Source organism: Amphiura filiformis, chromosome 19 (genome assembly GCF_039555335.1).
Source record: "Amphiura filiformis chromosome 19, Afil_fr2py, whole genome shotgun sequence".
Lineage (NCBI taxonomy): Eukaryota > Metazoa > Echinodermata > Ophiuroidea > Amphilepidida > Amphiuridae > Amphiura > Amphiura filiformis.
Genome location: NC_092646.1, coordinates 52,166,571 through 52,174,090, shown reverse-complemented (window position 1 = coordinate 52,174,090; position 7,520 = coordinate 52,166,571).

Here is a 7,520-nt window from a genome sequence, read left to right as displayed (position 1 = left end):
TGATTAAAAATATCGTAAGCATAATATTGAAACGATGTTGGCCATATGTATGACTAGAATACAGTAAGCCCCCCCAAAAAAATAAGGTGCCAGTTGTGTCAAATGTGTCAAAATTAAAAGAAGCAGCCAATACCTGTACTCTTTACGGCAGACGGCCGAAATTATTCGTCGCGTTTGTCGGCAAATTTTCAACATGTTGAAAAGTTTGTGCCGACAAAAAAGTAGTTGTGATTCCGTTCAAATTTCGTTGGAGACCGCAACCCTCATTTCTTTGACGTTTCCATACCGTGCGAAGCCGTCTCTAGTCGTCACAATTTCGTTGGTAGTCGTTGTCAACGACCATTGACGAAAAAACAACGGCAAGTGACGTCACATCTCGAACCCTGACGACACGTTGCGGCAAGTAACGAAATTGTAACGATATTGGTGCGACAGTGACTTGCGAATTTGTCCGGAGAGTGACGGATATTGACTGTTGATGGCGGGTCGTTTGCGAGTACCTGCGGCATTGAAACGGTGGTCTGCGATGGGTTACGATTTTTAAACGATGGTCCACGATTTTAACCTTTTGTGCGATTTTTGACGTATTTTGACGTCAGTTCGGTTTCAATAGACTGTCCGGCACAATGCAATTTTGAAGTTCATATAAAGAATATCAATAATAATCAAAATTATTAATATTTTGATTATTATTGATACTGATATTAACATTTTGATTATTATTGATATTGATGATAATATTTTCGATCATTATTGATATATTGATATTAATATTTTTGATTATTATTGATATTGATATAATAGTATACAAATATTGACTGCTATGAGGGGCATGGTTAAGATTATAGGCCCAAGGTGATCTCAAAACCATGCTATGACCCGAGGCGCGGCCGAGAGTCATAGCATGGTTTTGAGATCTACGCGGGCCTATAATCTTAACCATGTCCCGAATAAAGCAGTCAATATTTGTTTTATATACCGAATGGATACGTGGATGTTGCGATTGCGCAGTTTGATCGGGACGCACGTGACCGGTCCATAGTTCATTTCCATGGACCGGTCCATAGTTCATTTTGAGGGCATAGTTAATTCAATGACTGCATATTCAACCAATCAGATAACAGGAATCTATATATGAGGTATATAATTTGGATTATTATTGATATTGATTTTAATATTTTGATTATTATTGTTATTTATATTTTTTATTGTTATTATTGATTTGTGTAATATTTTTATTATTATTGATATTGATATTAATATCTTTGACTATAATAATTGATATTGATGTTAATATTTTTATTATTATTGATATAGATATTAATAGTTTAGATTATTATTGACATTGATTTTACTATTTTTGATTATTATTGATATTGATATTTTTATATATATTATTGATATGTGTAATATTATTATTCATATTGATTGTGGGATAGGCTTTTACGACGGGAATTTATAACAATTAGTGGGTTTTTAGCGGGTTGCCGTCGGACAAGTTTAGAACTGTCAAGCTTTCGTCAGGAGTAGCTCTGACTTCTTCAGGACAAAGTACCTAAGAATGAGACATGTAGACTGCCCTTACTGATGACTCTGAAAAGAGCCGTTCACTGAAGACTGCCCCTTGTCAACAGAGAACAAGGAGATCTCGCCTCTCTGCTAATATACAGGTACCTTGACAAGGGGCAGTCTTCATTGAACGGCTCTTTCAGAGCCACCAAACCTTTAAATTTAGCAGATAGGCGAGGTCTGCTTGTTTCTGTAGACAAGGGACAGTCTTCAGTGAACGGCTCTTTTCGGAGCCATAAAAACATGTATATTAGCAGATAGGCGAGATCTGCTTGTTCTCTGTTGACAAGGGGCAGTCTTCAGTGAACGGCTCTTTTCAGAGTCATCAGTAGGCAAGGGGCGGTCTACATGTCTCATTCTTAGGTACTTTGTCCTGAGAAGTCAGAGCTACACTAATTGTAATTGATATTGATTTTACTATTTTTTATTATTATTGATTTTTTATTATTATTGATATGTGTAATATTTTTGATTATTATTGATATTGATGTTAATATTTTTGATTATTATTGATATAGATATTAATAGTTTGGATTATATTTATATTGATTTTAATATTTTTGATTATTGTTCATATTGATATTAATATTTTTGATTATCATTGATATAGATATTTTTTAGTGGATGATCAGAACGTTGTGAAGAGTGGAAACGCCAAAGTGGATTATACGACCCGCACACGCACAGGCTTTGATGTCGGCCGCTGAGTCACGTCATCATCGCCGCAATCCACCGTCAGCTGCCGTTCCTTGCCGCAAGCAAATCCGCTGCCAGCCGTCCGACTTCGTTGCTTGTTGTCGGGCTCCGTCGAGACATCGTCACTCGCCGCCCAGACAACGTCCGGTTTTGGTCGCAAGTCTCCGTTTCCTGCCGCAGCCTTTCGTCCCTTGCCGTCGTGTTGTCGCTGAAGGTCGTTCCCACTCGTCAGCGAATCTTGTTTTTCCTCTTTTTGACGTCGCTTTGCCGTCAACATTTTGTGATTTTTACGTTCGTCACCTTTCGTTGCTTATCGTCCGTCATAGTGTGCCTGGGCCTTAACGGATTCGTCAGCGACAACTAACGGCAACACACGATGAGTTACGGTAAATTCAAAATTTCAATTCGCAGTTAAACGTAGCTTGCCGTTCACCCCTATTCGTCATAGTGTGACCGGGCCTTAATAAAGAAACGAAATCAAAAGTTGCACTTTTGTGTTCTAATCAATGAAAGCATGACGCTAATTTTAACGTGTTAATCAATGGAAGCACGGCGCCGCGCTGGTTCTCTTGTTCGTGAACGCATTGTGTACAATTCAATAGCGCACGCAATGGAGCAAACTGCAACTTTTATATTGGCATCTTCCTTGGGTGTTTGGATCGTCATATCTTTATTTCTTGAACAATTTCAACAAACTTCGAGCTAAAAGATATAGCTGCTGGCTGCTGGTTCCAATTATGACATATACATGTTACCAGCTCCAACAAAACCCGGCAATAGCAAAATATCAAGGTATCAATCATTTACAAAAGTATTAATGCTATTCATATAATTTTGGTATCATTTTAAAGCTTATTGTCTAGTGCTTACATTTATATTCAAATCATAAAATGTCAAAAATGCTACTTGTTGCTGGTTTTGTCAGAGCGGGTCACATTATGTCTTTTTTAGGATACACAAAGGGTAAACATAACTGGTACCTTAATTTGTTGGCTTACTGTATTAGCATTGGGAAATATATATCAGTATACATAATGCTAAAACGATGTGTGTACAAGGGGGACAATATCACAGGAAAATATGAATTAACTAGCACATTGTTTATAAGTGATTACATAATGATTCACCTTATCTATATGGATGTCGCTAATATTGTTTTTGAGATATTGGCAAAACAGTGTTCAAATCCTTTTGTTTTATATTGTTTTCAGCCATTGATAAATTGCCCATACCTCGGTAACCAGATATCCGATTTTGATGGGTTTTGCATCAAAATGTAGCATTTGTTAACTACCAGATAATAATGTAAAAAGCTTCTAATTGAATATTGCCGACATGTGACTCATTCCCCTTGATCAGGTCACATATTTTGTTTATAATATATGACGGAATAACCTACATTAAAATGACAAATGGTTCAAACCATTTTGTGCATGGGTGCATGCCTACATGAAGAGACACTCTAGGTTAATTGCATTTCCAATGTTATTCTAAACCTCGATTCGGTTTATGTTCCAAATCGTACATGTCGCTACCTACGTGCTTACTCAGCAATCGTTTTGGCTTAAAGCCTTAATGTACGATTTCCATCAAACTTTAATGCTGTTATTCTTTATTCAAAATGTTGAAATAATATTAGTAATAACTGCCGGGAAGGGTTGCTGTCCATTTTATGCTGAAATAACAAGGTAAAGTGAAAGAAACCTCACTGGTTATTTTGGACATTTAACATGGAGGACAAATTATCATAATTTTTAAATTATGATAATATGTCGAACTTTGCTCTGTTGACATACAAAGACAACAAATTTGACCGATTCCATTTAGGTGCAAGTTGGGACATGTGTAAACATTACAAATATGCAAGAAAATCTGGTTTGAAAAAATAAACCGATTTTATATTATAAGATTGTACATTGTGGCTTTAAATGGATATGTCTAGAAATGCCAGAACGTAAATGACTCCGTGAGTGGTGCCACGTACAGGAATAGAAAAAAAGTAAATATATAATTCCCCACCGATGGTGACACTCCTAATAAGACCCGGATCAATATTCATATTTTAGGTCTTTTTTCATATCTGCAAATGCCAAGAAGGTGGTGTCAAATGAACGAAACAAAATATGAAAAATATAACATTCCTTATGAGACAAGGGTCAATATTCATATTCTGGGCCCAAATGTCAAGATGATTATGATCCTCGACCGAGTGGTGTCAACTGATAGAGAAAAAAGTAAAAATATTATAAAAATATTATAATAGGGCGAGTTAGCGCAGCGGTAATTCCCTCGCTTTGCACCACTGAGGTCCCGGGTTCAAGTCCCGGCGCGGCCCAAGGACTCATGTGCATTTGGTTTATCCCGATCCATGCTCGCTCTCGCAGGTTTTCTCCGGGATCTCCGGTTTCCTCCTGCTTTCAAAATCGGTGATTAGTTGTTTCGTTATCAAAACTTCCTTCACCCAATGGAATTTGGGGAGCTGCAGAAAATGGGTGGATGTTACAATCTAAGTGCGGATAGGTTTGCGCCGGGTTCGGCTGCAGCCTGCAACTAGCCTAGTTGATGCGATCTGGTTGTGATGATTCACCACACAGCGAAATTACAGCGCTTTGAATCCTCTGGAAAAAGCGCTATATAAATTCCGAAATTTATTTATTTATTTATTTATCTAAATAATTTCGCCACTGGGATGTGACACTACTCATAAGACCCGGATCATTATTCATATTTTGAGTCATTTTCATATCTCGAGATGCCAAGAAAGTATGACCCCAGTGGTGTCAAATAAAAGAGAGAAAGAAAGTAAGCCTAAATAGACTGGTTTTATTTTGAGAAAAAAAATCGAGTTCCAACCGGAAAGTTTGTGTAAAAGTTGGCAACCAGCTTAGTTGGGTATACTGTATAATCATGTAGAGACTTGGGGTCTTTTTGTAGGGTCACGGCGCTCAACTACAGCTTGCAGACCAAAGTTTGGAATTCAGCATACCCGAATTAACCAAAATAACTGGGTTGCCAACTTTTACTTGATTCTTAAATAGGCACATATTTCCAAAATAAACTATGACCTCCGATGCGGTGTCAAATGAAGGAGAAAAAAGTAATAATAAATAATAATAATAATTATATATTCTTAAACACTTGAGAATGTTCCTGCAATCTAATTGCTTCTTACCCGTGTGATATGACACGATATCACACGGGTCAGCGCGTGTGCATCGACGCGATACGCGTACTCGCAATTTGAACCAATTGGAGGCGCATAGCAACAACGGGACTGATCGAATTTAAGCCCTATTAAGCCCTATTCCTTGCAAAATGTAGGATTTACTTTGATTACATTTTTTAATACTTATCATATTTTTTACTTGAATTGATGTGTTTAAGAATGAGAATAAAGGTATTGTTTTTAGCCGCTGTCGTGCATCTATCGTCTCATATAACACGGGCGACATCATTATTTTAAGTAAAACAACGAGGCAAAGCCGAGTTGTTTTACGCCAAAAATAATGCACTCCAGAGGCTAAAACAATACCTTTATATTTAAATATTGAATGAGCTTTGAGTGTGATACAAGAATATATTGCACGAGATATAAAAAAATATTGCACGAGTCGAAGACGAGTGCAATATTTTTCTATCGAGTGCAATATATACTCTTGTATCAAACGAAAATACGCCATTCAATATTATTATTATTATTATTATTATTATTATTATTTATATCAGGCTTTATCTCTGCGGTAAAATTAAAATTTAAGCTTACCTAGCCACCGGGCATAACCAATGCGTATTGTAATTATGCAGGCCTAAGCTTAGCTTTTGACATTCTTGTTTTCTGCCTTCCTTTCTAAAAGACAAATTCGGAAAATATACAGGTTTCTTTGTAGACGTGGATTATAATTCCTAGGTTATTCATCATCCAGAATTGCCGCAAATTAGGTTTGTGGTTTTACTTGTTTATAAAATCTTCTGTGAGCCGGTATGGTGGTTGTTTTGTTGTATTGTGATGCGTGTTGGTGCTGTCAGGTGCCATGACCATGATAACACGCGATGGCGTACGCGATATGCGTATAATATTAAAAACAATATTGTACTGCATCCGGGTATTTTGCAAAAAACTATACAATATCTAATTTTGTTGTATCGCTCAAAAGCCTGATATAAAAAATAATAAATAATATTTCCTGATTAGGGATGACACTCCTCTCATTAATCTGGTCAATATTTGTATATTGGGTCTTTCCTACATTATATTTCTCATAAACAAAACAAAAGTGTGTCCCCGGTGTGTTATGAAAGAGAAAAGTCGTGTAACAGCGGTATACTACAATACACTGACGCAACCCCATGATTCAGATATGGTGCCGTACGTAGTCTCTCTAGAAATATTTATTGAAACGAAATTTCGGCACCAAAATATAAGACCATCGTAATCGATGGAACACCATCAATACAATAAATTCGGACAACGGAAATCACTTTGCAGTAGTATGGATGATATTAGTAACGAACCTAAACGAAGGGTATTTTTTTGGACAGCACCAAGATCTTTGGAAACGGTATTCACCAAGTGTATGAGCTTCGCGGAAGGGGTGAGTTCAGTTACTACTACTTTATGCCTATATGTGACCTGTCACGGCGAATGAGCCGTAAATTCGTCCTCCGGTCAAAATTGTTTTACTTCGTGTTTAGAAAATATACGTCATAAGCTTTAAAATGGTATATTATTTGACTTCAAACGATATCCAGAAGCGGGGTTATGGTTTGTTGAACTTTGCTCCTTCAACAAAATGGTAGCTTTTTCGTTTCTACATGTGTCTCTTTTCCACATTGCTGGCAATAAATATCAAACAGTCATAATTGGCGGTCATATCAAATCATCCCCAAGTCAACGAGTTTCAAGAAAGTTCTCTCATTGTTAATTGTTGGTTATACATACCTATACAAAATACGATATCCGATAACCCACCACTTGAACAGGATTTAGCCAAAGCAAACAAAGACCAGAGCTATTAAAATTCTATTGCCATCTAAAGTAGAAACTTATTATCCTCTTCAACAATAGGATTATTGATTGGTGCTTGACTATCAAAATGAGATAGATGTCGCGCCAGCTAGAGATGCCGATGAATACGACCTGCATGCACATTTTACACTGTAACTCAGAATACAATTTAGGGAATTTACGGCTCATTCGTGCTGTACGGTCACATATATCTTCAGAGATATCTCTAATTATAAAATGTCTAAATCCT